The sequence below is a fragment of the Ursus maritimus genome (assembly GCF_017311325.1).
Source record: "Ursus maritimus isolate PB19 chromosome X unlocalized genomic scaffold, ASM1731132v1 scaffold_X1, whole genome shotgun sequence".
NCBI classification, from domain to species: Eukaryota; Metazoa; Chordata; class Mammalia; order Carnivora; family Ursidae; genus Ursus; species Ursus maritimus.
In genome coordinates, this window is record NW_024423319.1 from 62932553 (window position 1) to 62955968 (window position 23416).

Below are 23416 nucleotides of genomic sequence, written 5' to 3' on the forward strand. Positions count from 1 at the left end.
CACAACCAAGTGGGATTCATCCCTGGGATGCACTGGTGGTTCAACATTCACAAATCGATCAGTGTGATAGATCACATTAATAAGAGAAGAGACAAGAGCCATATGATCCTTTCAATTGATGCAGAAAAAACATTTGACAAAATACATCATCCTTTCCTGATTAAAGCCCTTCAGAGTGTAGGGAGAGAGGGTATATTCCTCAATTTCATAAAAACCATTTATGAAAAGCCTAGAGTGAACATCATTCTCAATGGGGAAGAGCTGAAAGCCTTTCCCTTAAGATCAGGAACATGACAAGGATGCCCACTCTCGCCAGTATTATTCAACATAGTACTAGAAGTCCTTGCAACAGCAATCAGACAACAAAAAAGAATAAAAAGTATTCAAATTGGCAAAGAATAAATCAAACGCTCTCTCTTCGCAGATGACATGATACTTTTACATGGAAAACCCAAAAGACTCTAACCCAAATTACTAGAACTCATAGAACAATTCAGTTATGTGGCAGGATTCAAAATCGATGCTCAGAAATCAGTTGCATTTTTATACACGAACAATGAGACTGGAGAAAGAGAAATTAGGAATTTGATTCCATTTACAATAGCACCCAAAATCATAAGATATCTTGGAATAAACTTAACCAGAGAGGTAAAGGATCTATACTCTACAAACTACAGAACACTGATGAAAGACATTAAAGTATAAACAAAAAGATGGAAAAACGTTCCATGTTCATGGATGGGAAGAATAAACATAGTTAAAATATCTATGCCTCCCAGAGCAACCTACATTTTCAATGCCATCCTGATCAAAATACCAATGACATTTTTCAAAGAGGTGGAACAAACAATCCTACAATTTGTGTGGAACCAGAAAAGACCCCGAATCACCAAGGAAATATTGAAAAAGAAAAACAAGCTGGGGGCATCATGTTGCCTGATTTCAAGCTGTACTACACAGCTGTGATCACAAAGACAGCATGGTACTGGCACAAAAACAGACACACAGACCAATGGAACAGAATAGAGAACCCAGAAATGGACCCTCGGCTCTTTGGGCAACTAATCTTTGACAAAGCAGGAAAAAACATCCAGTGGAAAAAAGACAGTCTCGTCAATAAGTGGTGCTGGGAATATTGGACAGCTATATACAAAAGAATGAAACTTGACCACTCTCTCACACCATACACAAAGATAAACTCCAAATGGATGAAAGACCTCGATGTGAGACAGGAATCCATCAACATCATAGAGGAGAACATAGGCTTGTAACCTCTTCGACATTGGCCACAGCAACTTCTTTCATGACACATCTCCAAAGGCAAGAGAAACAAAAGCAAAAATGAACTTGTGAGACTTCATCAAGATAAAAAATTTCTGCACAGCAACGGAAACAGTCATCAAAACAAAGAGGCAATGCACAGAATGAGAGAAGATATTTGCAAATGAAACTACAGATAAAAGGCTAGTATCCATGATCTATAAAGAACTTCTCAAACTCAATACATGAGAAATAAATAAATCCAAAAATGGGCAGAAGATATGAACAGACACTTTTCCAATGACGACATACAAATGGCTAACAGACACATGAAAAAATGTTCAACATCAGTAGCCATCAGGGAAATTCAAATCAAAACCACATTGAGATACCACCTTAAGCCAGTTAGAAAGAATGGCAAAAATTGACAAGGCAAGAAACAACAAATCCCGGAGAGGATGTGGAGAAAGGGGAACCCTCTTACACTGTTGGTGGAAATGCATGTTGGTATAACCACTTTGGAAAACAGTGTGGAGATCCCTTAAAAAGTTAAAAATATAGCTACCCTATGATCCAGCAATTGCACTACTGGGTATTTACCCCAAAGATACAGATGTAGTGAAGAGAAGGGCCATATGCACCCCAATGTTCATAGCAGCATTGTGCACAATAGCTAAATTGTGGAAGGAGCAGAGATGCCCTTCAACAGATAAATGGATAAAGAAGATGTGGTCCCTGTATACAATGGAATAGTACTCAGCCATCAGAAAGAACGATTACCCAACATTTGCAGCAACATGGCTGGGACTGAAGGTGATTATACTAAGTGAAATAAATCAAGCAGAGAAAGACAATTACCATATGGTTTCACTCATTTATGGAACATAAGAAATAGCAGGGAGATTGGTAGGAGAAGGAAGGGAAGAATGAAGGAGGAATAAACAGAAGGGGTAATGAACCACAAGAGACGATGGACTCTGGGAAACAAACTGAGGGTTTCAGAGGGGAGGGGAGTGGAGGATTGGGATAGGCCAGTGATGGGTATAAAGGTGGCACATATTGCATGGAGTACTGGGTGTTATACGAAAACAATGAATCATGGAGCACTACATCAAAAACTAAGGATATACTGTATGGTAACTAACAACATAATAAAAAAATTTTTTTAAATCATAGCTCTCTGTTCCTTCCTAGTCTTTGTTGCTTTTGGTCTTTCTTCCCCAAAGAGTCCCCTTTAATTTTTCTTGCAGGGCTGGTTTAGTGGTCACGAACTCCTTTAGTTTTTGTTTGTCTGGGAAACTCTTTATCTCTCCTTTTATTCTGAATGACAGCCATGCTGGATACAGAATTCTTGGCTGCATATTTCCCCATTCTCTTCTGGCCTGCCAAGTTTCTGTGAAGAGATTTGCTGCTAACCTTCTCTTCCCTTGAAATTTAAGGACTTCTTTTCTCTTCCTACTGTTAGGTTTTTTTCTTTATCTCTATATTTTGTGAATTTAACTACAGTATGTCTTGGTGTTGGCCTGCTTTTGTTGATTTTGATGGGAATTTTCTGTGCCTCCTGGATTTGGATGTATGTTTCCTTCCCCAGATTAGGGAGTTTTCAGCTGTAATTTCCCCCAATTAAAACTTCTGCCCCCTTTTCCCTCTATTCTTCTGGGAGTCCTGTGATATGATTGTTATTACACTTTGTGGAGTCACTGAGTTCCCTAACTCTGCATTTGTGATCCTATATGTTTCTTTCATTCTTATTTTCAGGCCATTATTTTCCATAATTTTATCTTCTGTATCACTTATTCATTCTTCTGCTTCTTCCATCCTTGTGGTCATTACATTCAGTCAGTTTTGAATCTTGGTTATTGCATTTTTCATTTCTGCCTGGCTAGTTTTTAGATCTTTTTTTGCTGCAGTAACGGATTCCTGGTGTCTTCTATGCTTTTCTCAAGCCCAGCTAGTATCCTTATGGTTCTTGCTTTAAATTCTGGGGCAGGAAAGTATTTATATCTGTTTTGATTAGTCCCTGGCCATGACCTTTTCTTGTTCTTTCTTTTGGGATGAAGTCCTCCATCTTGGCATTTTTTCTGTCTCTGTGTTAGGAAACCCTGTTATGTTTTCTGCTCCTAAGAGTAATGACTTTATGAAGAAAAGGTCATATACTGTCCAGGTCTTGGTGCTTCAGGATGTGTCTCTGGTGTAGGCTGTGTGCACTCTGCTGCTGTGTTTTAGCTGCTCTTTCCCTCAGGTCAGTCCTCTGCAGAGTTTCTCCTTGCCTGCAGTGGGGAGTGTTTGGAACTTACCCAGAGTGTGATGGGTTTTAATTAGATGTGCTCTGGTCTCCTTGTTAAAAGAAACCTGATGTTAATTTCACCAGAGCTGAGGCCTTGCAGAACTTTGTGGCCAGTGATGAATGCAGGGGTCTGTGCTGGTCTTCTGGGGAAGGGGCCCACCGGGCTGGTTCTTGGGTACACTTGCCCAAGAAAAGCAGCACCAGCAGAACACAGGGGGGTGGGGGCTTGCTGTAAGCAGTTTAGGCCACCACTGTTGGCATTGTGCTGCTTACTAAAGTTAGTTTATGCTGAGAGACACAAGTGAGAAATCGTTTTAGTCCCCTCTCTCATCCATGGAGAGTGGAGTTTTCACCCACCACTGTCCAGGAAGCCCTCAGAAAAGAGTGAACAGTCTTCCCTCATGTGTCCTAGGTGTCCCTCAAATTATTGCCTTCACCCTATTTGTGTCCAGGGCATCTGACTGCCTGGTAGCACAGTGCACCTGTATTCTATCCCAGGCAGCCTGGCTGAGTTTTTAAACTCCAAACTTTAGGGACCTGGCATGGTGTGGACTCATGCTGGTCCTCTGGGGGAGACTCTTGCTGCAATGGGACTGATGCAAGTTTGTCCCAGAAGGGCAGTCACACCAAAGCACAAGGGCATGGAGCTTGGAGTAAAGCACAGCAAGGAGCCAAGATCCAGATTAGCTGCCCTCAGCAGTTGTCTCTACACTTATCCTGGAGGTGGGAGAGAAATGGCACCCACTGGATCTTTTGTTCCCTGACAGGCAGTGCCACCTCTCCCAGATGCACTCGAAGAAGGCAGAACTGCCTCTCCCAGTGCATCCCAGGTGATCTTCAGATCGCACCATCTGCCCTCAAGCTATTTGCCCTCCTCCACGGAAGCAGTGCGGTGCCCTCAGGACTCCACACCAGCCGCACCTCAGACCTCTAACACTCCAGTCTTTGAACCCAGCTGGTTGTAAAAACTCACAGAAATAAGCCCCTCTTGTTTTCTGTCAATGGCTTTGGGTAAGTGTTTTCCTTGTGCAATCCCCTGTGTGCTCCTGTCTTTTTCTCTCTCACCTCTCATTGTGACGAGGACCCCTTCCCCTCAGCAGCACCCACAATCCAGTTCTCCCCAAACCATATCTGCATCTCCTACTTTCCACGATGAGGCCTCTTCTCTCCTAGTTGTGTGGTTTGTTCTGTCAGTCCTCAGTTAGACTTCATGGGGATTTAGAATGATCTGATATTTATTTAGTTGCATTTGAGGGATGAGGCAAGCCTATGGTCTTCCTACTACTGCACCATCTTAGCTCCTCTCTCAACGGCATCCCTTCAACTATATGGTGGCTGGTGTCTGAGCTATGTGGAACAGTCACCCTTGAAAACACATCTTCAAATCTCTCCAAGAGGTGCTTTCATTGTGATCATCTCCAGCAGCGGCTTCCTATATCTTGCTATCAACATAACACATCCAGTCCTCCTGAAATGCTTTTATCCAAAGTTTTGGAGGATCCAACGTCCAAAATTAGGGTGCCAGCACGATAGAGCTGTGGTAAGATCCCTCTTCTAGACTTCAGGTTTCAGACGGCTGACTTCTAGTAACCTCACAAAGTAAAAGAGACTTCTATAGTGAAGTTCTAACTTCTGAAATCAATCTTTAAGTATGCTAGTTTTATTGAAATTTGGAATCATTTTTGAATCTCAAATGATGCATTATTTCTCTGTATATTTCATTGTTGTGTAATACAGTCTGCTCAAGAGTTATTTGTCTTTTTTGGTTTAACATTGCCTGATTTATGGAAGTTCTCCAAAAATATTTAAATTTTACATAGCATTTAAAAAAATTATACTCAATACCTTTCAAAATGCAGATATTAATAGCCAGAACCCCTATTAGAGTTTTGACTTTAAATTTCTGTTTGTATTCATATAAATTAATAGTAGCATATAAATCTCCAATAATCTATTCTTTACAGTTATTTTTTTATTAAAAGATATTTGACATATGATATCATATAAATTTAAGGTGTATAGCATACTAACTTGATACATTTATATACTGTAATACGATTGCCATTGTAGTGATAATTAGCCCCCCTATTATGTAACATAATTATCATTTCTTTTTAGTGGTTGGAGTAATTCTAATCTTCTAGCAAGTTTGATGATTATTGTACAATTTTGTTGTCTATATTCACTATGCTGTGCATTAGATCTCTAGGATTTATTTGCTAATTGTTGTAAGTTTGTACCCTTAAACAACATATGCCATGTCCCTGCATCATTTTACTCTCTGTTTTTATGAGTTTGGCTTTTTTTAGATTAATCATATGAGTGATATCATACAGGACTTGCCTTTCTTATCTCTGACTTATGCTTGTTATCTCACTTAGCATAATGTCCTCAGGGTCCAAAACCTACATTTTTTTATTATTGAATGTAGCAACTGAAAATTTAAAGTACTTTTGATTGTGTTAAGTTTTCTATATTTTATTCTCCAAAATTACCTCTTGTGTCCATTTTTAGGAAAACATCTCAATGATATTTAGCCTTTATAATTTTCATCCTAATTATGTATATTAATTTTTCTTAGAGTATATTTTACTCAACCTGCCAACTCCATAGCTTTTTAAAAAGTAGTAGCTGGAGACATGGGAATTCTTAAGAAACTTTTGGGGAGGCAGGTTGATGGCATTTATTGGCCACATATAATTTCAGTTTCGAACTTAACACTTTGTTTTAGATTTACTACCAGCACTACTTTTTACTAACTGATAAGGTTTTTTCCTTCCTTAGACTCACAAATTAAAGAGGAATTTTCTATGGGGGACTGTGTAAGAGTTGGGAGACCAAAGAAATAAGACATCATGTGAGAAACATCTTGTCTGTGGTAGAATTTACTAAGTAGGAAAACTATAAGCTACAGGTGAATTAGGTTAGGGAATGAATTGGAAAGAAAATGATCTTAAGTAAGTTATCTATTTTGGCCACGAGATGATGACATCAGGTCCAGAGTTAGGTTGGAGGGGATATGCAGGACAAGAAAGAACTCAGGAAATGACTACATTGTATTGTCTTATTTGCTTTGTTTCCAAATGGCCTTTCACAAAAGAAAAACTTACTTTTGAGATCAGAAAATTCACAGTGTATTTTTTTTGTATCCCACACCATACAAAACACAAACCAATGACATAAAAGATGCTCAACATATAATAACAACATAATAATATGTCTACTTCATAGGTTTATTGTGAAGATTAGAGTTAATGCATGCACAATGCTTAGAATAGTGCCTGGCCCATGGTAAGAGAGCAATACGTGTTGCTCTTAATCATTAACATTATTATCAATATTACTACTACTACTACTACTACTACTACTATTATTGTTAGCTTTCTTTGATTAAACCTCTTGCATATATCCCTGTGAGTTAAAAAGATGATGAAAGTTGACTGTCCAAACTAATTAGAACTTACCTTAGAGTAGATGTAGACTCCAGCCTTGGCCTCAGAATTAAACTGGTCTTTTGAAAGAGGGACTGGGGTTGGGTTGAAAGGAGCATGGAGGTAAGCTCTGACTATATCATCTGATGTTGACTGACCTCTTTGTGCCCTCTTATTTAGTGAAAAGCTAGAAATATTGATAATTTTGCATCATTCCCATCCCTCATAGCCCATTTCCAGGATCCTGATACAATCATTCTATTCATGAGAAATTTGACTGGGAATATAATTCTGATAGATAATAGTCCACAATTTTACTTTTTGGTTTAAATAAAATAAATTCCTCTGAAATGATTCACCTGTAGATTTTAAAATGCATAATAAATATACTGAATGGTTTTTATGGACTTGCTTTTATCTCCAAAGCGGCAATTTTTCATTTCTAACTCTGAAACACACACCAGTATATCTTAGATATCAATAAATCAGAGGCTTTAGAAATGATTCCCTTAGATATTAAACTATATTATTTAAAGTGTTCTCCCTTCTTTGAAAATGGAATGTTTCCTTTTGAACAGTGTAAGTAGGAATATTTTTAAATGATTGTCTACTAGAGTAAGACTTTTTTCATTAAAAGTTTCATCATTTATTCAAAATTAATCTTTTTCATCTTACTGAGATATAATTGGCACATAAGATTGTACAGGGTAAAGGTGTACAGCATAACTTGATACACATGTATATTGTGAAATTATTACCATAATAAGGTTAATACATTCCAATTACTCACATAATTACCTTTTGTGTGTGTGATAAGAATGTTTAAGATTTATTCTCTTAGCAAATTCCATAATACAGTATTGTTAACTATAGTCACTATGCTGTACATTAGATCACCAGAATTTAATCATTTTATTGGTGGAATTTTTACTCTCTGACCACCATCACCCCAGTTCCCTCACCTCCCAGCACCCAGCAACCACCAACCTACTCTTCTTTTATGAATTCAGTTTTTTATATTCCACATAAGAGTGAGTTTTCCTTCCACTTCTATTTTCTTAGAACAGTTTGAGAAGAATAGGTATTAGTTCTTCTTTAAATGTCTGGTGGAATTCCCCTGGGAAACCATCTGGCCCTGGACTTTTGTTTGTTGGGAATTTTTTTTTTAAAGATTTATTTATTTATTTGAGAGAGAGAGCACACAGGGGGAGAGGGAGAAGCAGACTTCCCACTGAGCAGGGAGCCTGTTGTGGGGCTTGATGCCAGGACCCCAGGATCATGACCTGAGCCAAAGGCAGACACTTAACCACCTGAGCCACCCAGGCATCCCCAGTAGGATGTTCTTTAATCTCCATGTATTTGTGGTCTTTCCAAATTTTTTCTTGTGGTTGACTTCAAGTTTCATAATGTTGTGGTCTCAAAATGTGCATGGTTTTGCGATGCCTGGGTGGTTCATTCAGTTAAGCATCTGCCTTCAACTCTGGTCATGATCCCAGGGTCCTGGGATCGAGACCCGCATTAGGCTCCTTCCTCAGTGGGGAGCCTGCATCTCCCTCTGCCTGCCGCTCCCCTGACAAATAAAATCTTTTAAAAAATGTAGCTGGTATTATCTTGATCTTTTTGTACTTGAGGATTGATCTGTGACCCAATATGTGATCTATTCTGGATACAGTTCCATGTGCACTTGAAAAGAATGTGTATTCTGCTGCTTTAGGATGAAATGTTCTGAATATATCTGTTAAGTCCATCTAGTCCAGTGTGTCATTCAAAGCCATTGTTTCCTTGTTGACTTTCTGCTTAGATGATATGTCCATTCCTGTAAGTGGGGTGTTAAAGTCCCTTACTATTATCGTGTTATTATCAGTGATGATATGTTTATGTTTGTTATGAAGTTTTAAATATTTGGATATTCCCAAGTTGGGGGCATAAATATTTACAATTGTTAGATCTTCTTGATGGATAGACCCCTTGATTATGATATAGTGTCCTTCTTCATCTCTTGTTACAATCCTTGGTTTAAAATCTAGCTTGTCTGATATAAGTATGGCTACTCTTTCTTTAAAAAAAAATTGTTCATTTTAGAGAAAGAGAGAGAGCATGTGAGCAGGGGGAGGGGAAGAGGGAGAGAAAGACGAACAGACTACCTGCTGAGTGACGAGCCTGACTCACGCTCGATCTGAGGACCCTAAGATCATGACCTGAGCCAAAATCAAGAGTCAGACACAACCAACTGAGCCACCCAGATGTCCCGCTCTGGCTTTCTTCTAATGTCCATTAACATGACAGATGGTTCTCCAGCCCCTGACTTTCTATCTGCAGGTGTCTTTAGGTCTAAAATGAGCCTCTTGTAGGCAGCATATAGATGGGTCACAATTTTTTATCCATTCTGATACCCTATGTCTTTGATAGGAACATTTAGTCCATTTACATTTAGAGTGATTATTGATATTAATTTAGTACCATTGTGTTACCTCTACAGTTGGTGTTTTTGCTGATGTTCTCTGTTCCTTTCTAGTCTTTGTTGTTTTTCGTCTTTCTTTCCCAAAGAGTACCCTTTAATATTTCTTGCAGGGCTGGTTTAGTGGTCACAAACTCCTTCAGTTTTTGTCTGGGAAACTCTCTCTCCTATTTTAAATGACAGCCTTGCTGGATAAAGTATTCATGACTGCATATTTTTCCCATGCAGCGCATTGAATATATCCTGCCACTTTCCTCTGGCTTGCCAAGTTTCTGCAGACAGATCTGCAGCAAACCTGATCTTTCTTCCCTTGTAGGTTAAGGACCACACATGGCAAATATCCAGGCCTGCTTTTGCTGAATTTGATGGGAGTTCTCTGTGCCTCGTGGATTTCAATTGTCTGTTTCCTTCCCCAGATTAGGGAAGTTTTCAGCTATAATTTCCTCAAATAAACCATCTGCCCCCTTTTTCCTATCTTCTTCTGGGACTCCTACGATATGAATGTTACTATGCTTTAAAGAGTCACTGAGTTCTCTCTGCCTACATTTGTGATCCAATATTTTTCTTTCCCTCTTCTTTTCAGCTTCATTATTTTCCATAATTTTATCTTCTAAATCACTGATTCATTTCTCTGCTTCATCCATCTTCATTATTATTGTATCCAGTCAGTTTTGCATCTCAGTTATAGCTTTTTTAAATTTTGGTCTGATTAGGTTTTTTTTGGGGGGGGGGGTTTGCTGCGGTAAGGGACTCCCTGGTGTCTTCTATGCTTCTCTCAAGCCCTGTTAGTGTCCTTATGATTGTTGTTTTAACGTCTCCTTCTGGTATCTGACTTATATCTGTTTTGATTAAATCCCTGGCCATGACTTCTTCCCGTTCTTTCCTTTGGGGTGAATTTCTGTCTTGTCATTTTTTCTAGGTCACTGTCCTTTTTGTGTGATTGTTAAGAAAGCCTGTTATATTCCTGCTCCTGAGAGTAATGGTTATATTAAGAAGAGGTCCTATACTGTCCTGGGCCTCATGCATGAGGAGGTGTTTCAGAGTGTGCACTCTGCTGTTGTGTTTTGGTTGCTCCTTCCTTCTGTCAGTCCTGTGCAGAGGTTCTCCTTGCCTGTAGTGTGGGGTGTTTAGACCTTGTCCACTGTGTGGCAAGTTTTAACTAAGTGTGTTTTGGTCTGCTTGTTAAAAGAAGCTAGATCCTACTTCCCCTAGAGCTGAAGACTTGCAGCACTCTATGATCAGTAGACTTGGTTTGTGTGAGGGGTTTGTGTTCATGTTCTGGGGGAGGGGCCTGCTGTACTAATTCTCAGATGGATATGCAATAGTGGAGATGAACCTGTAGGGTGCAGGGGTTCATGGCTTGGTGTAAGCTGTTCCAGGCTACACGGGGGGGGGGGTGTTATGTTGCTCACTAAATTGGCATGAGTGCTGATGGACAGGAAGAATATGGCATTGCCCACTCTCTCATCCCTAGAGAAGTTTTCTCCCTCTAAATTTGCAGTTTGTTCTCTCAGTCCTCAGATCAATTTCTTGTGCATTCAGAACAATTTGATACTTATCTAGCTGTGTTCAAGGGATGAGGCAAGCCTAGGGTCCCCCTACTCCTCTGGCATCCTAACTACTCTAGGTTCCCCATATAAATGAGATCACACAGTATTTGTATTCTTCTGTCTTATTTCACTTTATGTTCTCAAGGTCCAACCATGTGGTCACAAATGGCAGATTTCCTTCTTTTTATGGCTGAATAATATTCCATTGAGTATATATACCACATTTTCTTTATATGTTCATCCATTAATAGACACAAGTTGTTTCCATGTCTTGGCTATTGTTAATAATACTAAAATGAACATTGGATGCAGATATCCCTTTGAGATAGTGATTTCCTTTCATTCAGATACATACATAGAAGTGGAATTGTTGGAACATACATAGTTCTCTTTTTTTATTCTTTAAGGAACCTCCACACTGTTTTTCATAGTGGCTGTACCAATTTATATTCCCACCAACAGTGCATAAGTGTTCCCTTTTTCCCAAATCCTCACCAACACATGTTATATCTTGTGGTTTTGGTAATAGCCATTCTAACAGGTGTGAAATGATATCTCCCAGACTTCCACAATGGTACTCTTGTCTGTGGGTGATTGTCAAAACTGGTGCTTTTGGGGGTGGGGGAGAAGATGGTAAAAAAAATCTTCTGCCATGTTGGTGATGTCACCTATTCCACATTTCTTAAGTGTCTACTATGTGCTAGGTAATGCAGAATACAAATATAAACGAGACTTACCTAATAAGGGGCAAGCAGGAATTTGACTTCAGGGCCTTTGATTCTCAGACTTTCACTATAAAACAATCCAATTTTACCTTTTCTGAAAGATCACGTTTTCTTTCACCAAGGTTTAGTTTACCTGATCAGTGGCTTACATAATTAACGTTTATTGCCAGAGTATCAGAATAGACTTTTTATCAAACTAGAAGTGAAATTTAAACTGCAGTTCTTTGGAAAAAGTACATTTTTTTAATGATTTATTTCCAGTTTTAGAAGAAATTATTTGTGACTTTGGAATCAAAATAAAAGGTTGCTGTAAGGAACTTTATCTAATGAATAATACATCTGAAGGAAAGAGTAGGAAACACAAGCACTTTTTGATCAAAACTACGCATTCTAAATTGAAATACACAAATTATAAGCTTATAAGGAAATTCTAAGTCTAAAACATAATTCTGGAAAGTAAGCATTGCTTCCTAATCAGGTTAAATTTTTGAGGTATTTTCCTTCTCTAAAAGAGGTTGAACATAGTGTTTAAGGTTCACAAATTTCTTCAAAATGATTACATGTGGGATAGTATAAAATGTACTTAAATGGGGTTCTGAAGTTATACTTTTGTCATAGTACATAAAAAATTAGATATCAAAATAATCCATTAGAAATCATTTAAAATGTCTATTTTCTTACTATATATTTTAGTATAATTTTTAATACTGTCATCTGAACTGAATTAAATAAACTCTATGAAAATTCATAAAGCAGAATACTCCCTTATAGTCCTTCCCCTATTGCTATACTTTATTTTAGTATTACTTGTGTATAGTCATATGGTTTAGCTTGGGCTTTATGGAGTGGGGCACAAAAACCCTTTACTGCAACATGCAGTAGGGCATCAAATCAACGTTTTTTAATTGTAGCATTCCCTTTGCATTTATGGAACAGTAAGGATCCTTAAGGAACTTACACTCAGTTTGAAATTAAATTTATCAAAACTACTACGAAACTTAAATGTATCTATTTTAACATTTCCTACCCAGCTAATAAGATTTTTTTCTGCTAACATTACTATTTTACTCTGTTCTATTGTTCCTTATTTCAACCAGAGTTAATGATTTTTGTTCAGATGCAGACTTTATTATGACAAGTTTTTGAGGATTTTTGCTTCACTTGTTGTAATGCCACTCAACATTTTCTGCTTTTTCTCATGTACTACTACTCTACTCTACTCTTAGTAGAGCTGTTTAATGTTAAAGCATTACATTTATAGTCCTACGGCAGCAAAGTAGCAGGGAAATAAAGGTAAATTTCTGAGAACAACAGAACAGCAAAATGGAGTTTTTCATAGAATTTTATCAAGAGGAAGAGTTAAGACGGTGGAGGAGTAGGGGGACCCTAAGCTTGCCTCATCCCTCAAACACAGATAATTATCACCTGAGAAATCAATCTGAGGACTGAGAGAACAAAACTATAAGTCTGCAAGTAGAAAAGTGACAACCTTCTGGAAGGTAGGAGGTGAAAGGAATTGATGTGGGGGAGATAAAAACTGTGGGTGCTGCAGAGGGGAGGGAGCCCTGCTTACAGAGACTATCACAAGGTATTATAAGCAGCAGAGCACAAAATCTGACATTTTAGAAGTCCACCACTGTTGAGGTCATGCCTGGATTAAAGGTGACCTGGTGGTGAAGGAGGGCAGAGACCCAGGAGTGGACAGCATGATCTGAAGATCACTTGGGTTGCAAGAAGAATGGGTGGTGCCAACACACTGCACTGTTCCCAGGCATAGGAGTGGGGACTCCAGCTGAGGACAGCAAGCCTGAGTGCCGGCTCTCTGCTCCACCTTGCCATAAATACTGAACTGCTGTGCAGTCATGCAACCACATTCCTGGAATAGGCTGGCAAATGATAAAAGCAGGGCAAGACCCTCCCCAGAGGATCAGCACCAGTCTACACTGCAGGAGTCCCTCAAATTTGGAGTTTTGAAACCTAGAAGTGTGCCTGAGATAAAAGAGCTTGGACAAAGGCAGGGTGAGAGCAGGAATCTGATGGAAGCTGGGACACAAGAGGGGTGATTGTTTGCTCTTCATTGAGGGCCTCCTGAAGAGTGGTGGGGGTGAACTCCCAGTTCCGGGGCTAGAGAGCTGATGCCTGCCATTTAGAGCCCATGAACCAATGCTGAAAGTTTTTAGGGAGGAAGAGCGCCATTGAGTGGAGGCCAGAGCTGCTTACAATGTGCCCCACCCCACTGTGCCCTGCAGGTGCATCTGCATAAGGGCAAATCCACCTGAGAATCAGTGCAACAAGCCCCTCCCCCAGAAGGCCAGCACAAGCACCTCCTATGCACAACATGCTGATCATAGAATGCTGCAAAGCTTCAGCTCTAGGAGAAATAAAATCTAACTTCCTTTTTATTTTTACTGCTTATTTTTCATTATTTTTTTAATTCCTTTTAAATTTTTTACTCTTTTTTAAATTTTTATTTATATGTACTTTATATTTTAAATTTTTCATTTTCATTTTATTTTATTTTATTTTTATTGTTGGATCTAGCTTTTTTAAAGATTTTATTTATTTATTTATTTATTTATTTATTTATTTATTTAAGAGAAAGTACTAGCAGGGGGAGGGCCAGAGGTGAAGGGCAAGGGAGAGAATACCAAGCAGACTCTGCACTGAGCACAGAGCCCAATGCAGTGCTCAGTCTCATGACCCTGAGATCATAACCTGAGCCAAACCCAACAGTTGGATGATTAGCCAACTGAGCTACCCAGGTGCCCCAACAGAATAGGTGTTGCAGGTGAAACCTGGTGGAGTTTCTTGCCTCAAGTTAATAGATGATACAGTGGTTTGGGGGTATTTTTTGTTGTTTTTTTCCTTTTTTTAGAGAGAAAGAGCATGAATGGCAGTGGGATATATTTAGCTTCTTTTAACAAGCAAACCAAAATACATCCAGGATCTAGTTTTGTTTTGTTTTGTTTTGGCTTTGTCTCGGACAAAATGACAAGATGGAGGAATTCACCCCAAAAGAAAGAACAGGAAGTATAACTCATAGCCAGGGATGTAATCAATACAGATATAAGATGTCTACACTAGAATTTAAAACAAAAATTATAAGGATACTAGCTGGGCTTCAAAAAAGCATAGAAGACACTAGAGAATCCTTTACTGCAGAGGTAAAAGAACTAAAATCTACTCAGGCTGAAATTTAAAATTCTATAACCAAGATGCAAACCCAAATGGATGTCATAACAATTCTGATGGACAAAGCAGAGGAACAAATCACTGAAAGAGAAGGCAAAATTATGAAAAATAAAAAAGCTGAGGAGAAGAGGGAAAGAAAAGTAATGGATCATGAAGGTAGACTTAGGGAACTCACCATAATGTAAAACATTTGTATCATAGGACTTCCAGAAGATGAAGAGAGACAAAGGGACAGAAGGTTTATTCAAACAAATTACAGCTGAAAACTTTCCTTATCTGAGGGAGGACACAGACATCAAAATCCAAGAAGCACAGAGAACTTCCATTAAATTCAACAAAAGCCAGCCATTGCCAAAGCATATCATATGTACCTTCACAAACCACACAGAAAAGGAAAGAATCCTGAAAGCAGCAAGCGAAAAAAAGTCCTTATCATACAAGGGAACAAAGATCAAGTTCACAGCAGATCTGTCCACTACTTTGCAGGCAAGTAGAAAGTGGCAGAATACATCCCACGTGTTGAATGGGAAAAATATGCGTCAAGAATACTTTATCAAGCAAGACTGGCATTCAAAATAGGAGAGAGTAGAAGTTTCCCAGACAAACAAAAATTAAGAAGTTTGTGGCAATAAAACCAGCCTTGCAAGAAATATTAAGAAGGACTCTTTTAGTGGGAAAAAAAGACCAAAAGCAACAAAGACTAGAAAGGAACAGAGAACATCACCAGAAACACCAACTCCAGAGGTAAGACAATGGCACTACATTCATATCTTTTTTAAAATATTTTATTTATTTATTTGACACAGAGAGAGAGAGCACAAGCAGGGGGAGCAGCAGAGGGAAAGGGAGAAGCAGGCTCTCTGCTGAGCAGGGAGCCCAATGCAGGGCTCAATCCCAGGACCCTGGGATCACAATCTGAGTCAAAGGCAGATGCTTAACCTACTGAGCCACCCAGGTGCCCCCATTCATATCTTTCAATAATCACTCTAAATGTAAATGAATGAAATGCTCCAAAGATATAGGGTATCAGAATGAATTTTAAAAAGCAAGACTCATCTATAGGTTTCCCACAAGAGACTCATTTTAGACCTAAAGACACCTGCAGATGGAAAGTGAGTGGATGGAGAATCATCTATCATAATAAAGGTCATCAAAAGAAAGCCAGAGTAACCATTCATATGTCAGACAAAATAGATTTTTAACCAAAGACTGTAACAAGAAATGAAGAAGGGTACTATATGAAAATTTAGGGGCATATCCATCAAGAAGATCTATCAATTGTAAATATTTATGCCCCAACTTGGAAGCACCCAAGAATATAAATCAATTCATTAATAAATCAATTAATAAAAACATAAAGATACTCATTGATAATAATACAATAATAGTAGAGGACTTTAAAACCCAACTTACAATGGAAAGATCACCTAAGCAGAAAATCAACAAGAAAACAATAGAGTTTTAAATGACATACAAGACCAAATGTACTTAACAGATATACTCAGAACATTTCATCCTAAAGCAGCAGAATACACATTCTTTTCAGGTGCACATGGCACATTCTTCAGAATAGATCACATACTGTATCATAAACCAACCCTCAACAGGTACCAAAAGACCAAGATAAGATACCATGCATATTTTCACACCACAACACTATGAAACTTGGAGTCAAACAGAAGACAAAATTTGGAAAGACCACAAATACATGGAGGTTAAAGAACATCCTACAGAAGAATGAATGGGTCAATCAGGAAATTACAGAAGAAATAAAAAAGTATATAGAAGCAAGTGAAAATGTAAACATAACAGTCCAAAATCTTTGGAGTGCAACAAAGGTGGTCCTAAGAGGGAACTATATTGCAATACAGGTCTACCTCAAGAAGCAAGAAAAGGTTCAAATATACAAGCTAACCTGACACCTGAAGGAACTCAAAAAGGAATAGGAAGTAAAGCCTATAGCCAGCAAAAAAGGGAAATAATAAATATCAGAGTAGAAATAAACAATATTGAAACAAACAAACAAAAAAAAAAAACCAAAACACATTAGAACAGATCAATGAAACTAAGAGCTGGTTCTTTGAAAGAATTAATAAAACTGATAAACCCCGAGCCAGACATACCAAAAAGAAAAGAGAAAGTACCAAAACAAATAAAATCATGAATAAAAGAGGAGAGAACATAACCATTACAGGAATGCAAATAATCATAAAAGAATATTATGAAAAATTATATTCCAACAAAGTGGGAAACATGGAAGAAATTGAAAAATTCCTAGAAGTACAGAAACTAACAAAAAATCTCCCAACAAACAAGAATCTAGGGCCAGATAGATTCCCAGAGGGATTCTACCAGACAATTAAAGAACAGTTGATACCAGTTCTTCTCAAACTGTTTGAAAAAAATTAAAATGGCAGGAATACTTCCAAACTCCTTTGACAAGGCCAGTATTACCTTGATTCTAAAAACCAAAGACTCCACTACAAAGGAAAATTACAGGCCAATATACCCGATGAACATGGATGGAAAAATTCTCAACAAGATACTAGCAAATAGAGTCTAACAGGACATTAAAAAAATTATTCACCACAATCAAGTGGGATTTACTCCTGGGCTGCAAAGGTGGTTTCATATTTGCAAAACAATCAACGGGATACACAACATTAATACAATAAAGGATAAGAACCATATGATCCTCTCAATAGATGAAGAAATACATTTGACAAAATAAAGCATCTATTCTTATTTGTTTTTTGCAGATGAGGTCAAAGAGGATCCTCTAGGATTTGGATGGATTCCTGCCTCACATTTAGGTCTTCCATTCATTTTCAGTTTATTTTTCTGTGTGGTGTAAGAAAGTGGTCCAGTTTCATTCTTCCTCATGTGGCTGCCCAATTTTCCCAACACTAATTGTTGAAGAGACTGTCGTTTTTCCATTGGATATTCTTTCCTGATCTGTTGAAGATTAGTTGACCACAGAGCTGAGGCTCCATTTCTGGGTTCTCTATTCTGTTCCATTGATCTGTGTGTTTGTTTTTGTGCCAGTACCATGCTGTCTTGATGATTACAGCTTTGCAATAGAGGTTGAAATCTGGAATTGTGATGTCATCAGCTTTGGGTTTTGTTTTGTTTTTGTTTTTTTCAACATTACTTTGGTCTTTTCTTCATCCATACAAATTTTAGGGCTGTTTATTTCGGCTCTGTGAAAAATGCTGATGGTAGTTTGGTAGGGACTGCGTTGAATATGTAGATTGCTCTGGGTAGCATAGACATTTTAACAAAATTTGTTCTTCCAATCCATGAGCATGGAATAATTTCCCATTTCTTTGTGTAGACTTAAATTTAGTTCGTAAGTGTTTTATAGTTTTCAGAACACAGGTTCTTTTGTTGGGTTTATTCCTAGGTATATTATGGGTTTTCATGCAACTGTAAATGGGATCAATTCCTTGATTTCTCTTTCTTCTGATTCATTGCTACCACATAGAAATGTGGTATTGACTTCTGTGCATTGGTTTTATATCCTGCCACTTTGCTGAAATGTTGTATGAGTTCTTGCAATTTTGGGGTGGAGTCTTTGGGTTTTTAACATAGAGTATCATGTCATGTGTGAAGAGTGAATGTTTGACTTCTTTGTTGATTTGGATGCCATTTATTTCTTTTTGTTGTCTGCTTGCTCAGGCTTGGACTTCCAGTAATATGTTGAACAACAGTGGTGATAGTGGACATTCCTGCTATGTTCCTGACCTTAGGGGAAAACCTCTCAGTTTTTCCCATTGAGAATGATATTCACTATGGGCTTTTCATATATGGCTTTTATGATATTGAGGTATGTTCCCTCTATCCCTACACTATAAAGAGTTTTAATCAAAAAAGAATGCTATACTTTGTCAAATGCTTTTCCTGCATCTGTTGAAAGGATTATATGGTTCTTGTCCTTTCTTTTATTAATGTGGTGTATCACACTGATTGATTGCAGACGTTGAACCACCCTTGTACCCAGGAATAAATCCCACTTGGCCATGGTGAATAATCCTTTTAATGTACTGTTGGATCCAATTAGCTAGTATTTTGGTAAGAATTTTTGCATCCATGTTTATCAGGGATATTGGTCTGTCATTCTTTTTAGTGGGTCTTTGGTTTTGTAATCAAGGTAATCCTGGCCTCATAGAATGAGTTTGGAAGCTTTCCTTCCATTTCTATTTTTTGAAACACTTTCAGAAGTGTATTAGGTATTAATTCTTCTTTAAATGTTTGGTAGGATTCCTCTGGGAGGCCATCTGGCCCTGGACTCTTGTTTATTGGGAGATTTTTGATTACTGATTCAATTTATTTCATGGTTATGGGTGTGTTCAGGTTTTCTATTTCTTCATGGTTCAGTTTAGTTAGCTTATGCATCTCTAGGAATGCATCCACTTTCTTTCAGATTGCCTAATTTGTTGGCATACACTTGCTCATAATATTATCTTATAATTGTTTATATTTCTTCCTTGTTGTGATCTCTCCTCTTTCATTTCAGATTTTATTAATTTGGGTTCTTTCGCTTTTCTTTTTGATAAGTCTGGCCAGGGGCTTATCAATCTTATTAATTCTTTCAAAGAAACAGCTCCTAGTTTCTTTGATCTGTTCTGCTCTTTTGGTTTCTATTTCATTGATTTCTGCTCTAATCTTTATTAATTCTCTTCTCCTGCTGGGTTTAGGCTTCATTTGCTGTTCCTTTCCCCCCCTCCTTTACATGTAAGTTTAGGTTGTGTATTTAAGACCTTTCTTGTTTCTTGAGAAAGGCTCGTATTGCTATCTACTTCCCTCTTAGGACAGCCTTGCTGCATCATAAACGTTTTGAACAGTTGTATTTTCATTTTAATTTCTCTCCATTATTTTTTTAATTCTTCTTTAATTTCCTGGTTGATCCATTCATTTTTAGTAGGATGCTCTTTAGCCTCCACGTATTTGAGTTCTTTCCAAGTTTCCTCTTGTGATTGAGTTTGAGTTCCAAATCATTGTGGTCTAAAGATATGCAGGGAATAATCCCAGTCTTTTGGTACCAACTGAGACCAGATTTGTGACCCAGTATGTGATTTATTCTGGAGAATGTTCCATATGCACTCAAAAAGAATCTGTATTCTGTTGCTTTAGGATGAAATGCTCTGAATATATCCGTGAAGTCCATCTGGTCCAGTGTGTCATTCAAAGCCTTTGTGTCCTTGTTGATCGGCTTTGATGATCTGTCTATTGCAGTGAGGGGGGTGTTAAAGTCCCCTACTATTTTTGTATTATTATCAATGTTTTTCTTTAATTTTGATATTAATTGGTTTATATGATTGGCCGCTCCCACGTTAGGGGCATCAATATTTACATTTGTTAAATCCTCTTGTTGGATAGACTCTTAAATTATGATATAGTGTCCTTCATCTCATATTACTCTTTGGTTTAAAATCTAATTTTTCTGATATAAGGATTGCCACCCCAGCTTTCTTTTGATGTCCCTTAGCATGATAAATGGTTTTCTACCCCCTCACTTTCAATGTGGAGGTGTCTTTGGGTCTAAAATAAGTCTCTTGCAGAAAGAATATTGATGGGTCTTGACTTTTTTCTGATCTGTTACCCTGTGTCTTTTGATCGGGGCATTTAGCCCATTTACATTCAGTGTAACTATTGAAAGATATGAATTTAGTGCCATTACATTACCTGTAAAGTCACTGTTTCTGTATATTGTCTCTGATCCTTTCTGGTCTCTTTTGGGCTCTCTCCTTGCTTAAAGCATCCCTTTTATTGTCTCTTATAGGGCTGGTATGGTGATCACAGATTCTTTTAGTTTCTCTTTGTCCTGGAAGTTTCTATCATTCCTTCTATTTTGAATGATATCCTAGCTGGATAAAGTATTCTTGGCTGCATATGCTTCTCATTTACCATCCGGAATATATCATGCCAGTCCTTTCTAGCCCACCAGGTCTCTGTGGATAGGTCTACTTTCAATCTAATGTTTCTATACTTGAAATTTACAGTCCTCTTATCCTGAGTTGGTTTCAGGATTTTCTCTTTGTCTCTGAGATTTGCAAGTTTCATCATTACATGTCGGGATGTTGACCTATTTTTATTGATTTTGAGGGGGGGGGTTTCTCTGTGCCTCCTATACTTGGCTGCCTACTTCATTCCCCATATCAGACAAGTTCTCTGCTATAATTTGCTCCAATATAACTTCTTAACTTCTGCCCCTCCCCTTTCCTCTTCTTCTGGGATCCCAATTATTCTGATATTGTTTTGCTTTATGGTATCATTTATACCTCAAATTCTCCCCTCATGATCCAGTAGTTGTTTATCTCTCTTTTTCTCAGCTTTATTTTCCAACATTTGGTCTTCTATATTACTAATTCTCTCTTCTGCCTCATTTATCCTAGCACTTAGAACCTCCATTTTTTTGTACCTCATTAATACCCTTTTTTATTTAGGTCCCTGGCAGTCAGTATTGCCTCTTGTTCTCTTTTTTTGAGGTGAGTTTTTCAGTCTTGTCATTCTGTCCAGAGAAGAACAGATGAGTGAAAGAAGAAAATTTTAAAATGGCAACGACCCCAGAGAAATATACACTAAGCAAATCTGAAGAGACCTTTAACCAAAAAGAAAATAAATAAAAAATTTAAAAAGAGAGAAAGAACGAAAATTTATATATGTACAAAAATAAAATTAAATACAATGAAAGGATAGACTGTAAATGTAAAAATGAAAATTAAAGGAGGAAAAAAAAGAGGGGGAAAAAAAGAAGATAAACAGACAGGTGAGCAGAACAGAGCATTACACTATAGCCTAAGTGTATTTTGGACGGTTTGTTAGAAGAAACTACATCTCAAAATTGTAAAGAAAGAAAAAGTTATATATATATACAAAAATAAAATTAAATACATCAAAAAGAGAATATAACTGTAATGATGAAAATTTAAAAAGGCTTTAACAAAGCAAAACAAAGAAAAGGAGAAAAAAAAAAGAAGAAAAGAGTGAAAATGATAAGACAGGTGAAGAGAACAGAGACATACACTAGATTCTGGGTGTATTTTGGTCTTTATTAGAAGAACTGCATCCTAAAATTGAAAGGAAAATTATATATATTAAAAATTAAATTAATTACAAACTAAATATAGAATGTAACTGTAAAAATGAAAATTTAAAATGATTTTTAAAAAAAGAGTTGACAAAATAAGAAATAAGTTGAAAAAGGAAAGAGAAAAAAATTAAAATTGAAAGACTAAGGAATAATGGGGGAAAAAAAACCATGAATTCTATATACTATTTTCCCCTAGCACTGGAGTTTGAAGTTGTCTATGATCAGTAAATTTGGTCTTAGCCGGATGTTCTTGCTGATCTTCTGGGGCAAGGGCCTGTTGCACTGATTCTCAAGTGTCTTCACTCCGGGTGGAACTGCACTGCCCTTGCCAGGGGGCCAGGGTAAGTAAGCTGCTCCAGATTGCTCGATGTGGCTTTTGTTCCCTGAAGCCTTTCTGTATAACTTTAGAGGTCGAGAATGAAAATGGTGGGCTCCCAATATCCAGCCTCAGAGCCTAAAGCTTGGGCCCCACTCCTCAGTGCACCCTCAGGTCTCCCTGGTTTCCGTCCGCACTCCGTGCTCACCCAACCTACCATGGAGCATTTCTATCTCAGGCACATGACCCCATTTTGAGTCTCCAAACCCTGCAAACTCCTGCAGTGCACATCTGTGGGGCTCCTCCCAGGGGGGGAAGGGGTTTCTCCTTCAGGTTCTGATGTTCACTGGGCCCCTGCTCGGCAGTTGCCCAACCATGCCATGGTTCATGGTTACGGGAACACTGAGGTGAAAGTCTACTCCTGGGCTTGCTGATTGCAGCCAGCTTCCCTACTCCAATGCCTGAGAACTCTAGCGCACTCAGGGACCCTTGGTCTTCCTGTGACCCCAGAGATCCTGAGAACACACTGTCCCACCTAGGATTCTGCTCTGCTTTGCCACGTGAACACCTTTCAGGAAGGGATGTACCTCACTGGAGAAGATTTCTAGAAGTTCTGATTTTAGGCTCTGCTGCTATATCACTTTTTAGTAGCCGGCTTATGGAGGCTCCATCCTCCGTGGTTTATCTTCCCATATATCGCCTCAGATTCATTTCTATCCATCTCCTACCTTGCAGAACATGGTCGCATTTCTATCTGTTGAGTTGAAGCAATTGTTTTCTTAGATCTCCAGTTGAGTTCACAGGTGTTCAGAATGATTTCATAGCTATCTAGGTATATTCCTGGGACAAAACAAAAATAAGGTCTCCTAGTTCTCCACCATCTTGGACTCCCATACTTTCACTCTTTGCAGACAACAGGATGCTCTATACAGAAAACCCAAAGGACACCACCACAAAATTGCTAGAACTAATACATGAATTCAGCAAAGTCACAGGATACAAAAACAATGTACAGAATTCTGTTTCATTTCTATATACCAATAATGAAGCAGCAGAAAGAGAAATTAAGGAATCAATCCCACTTACAACTGCACCAAAAACCAT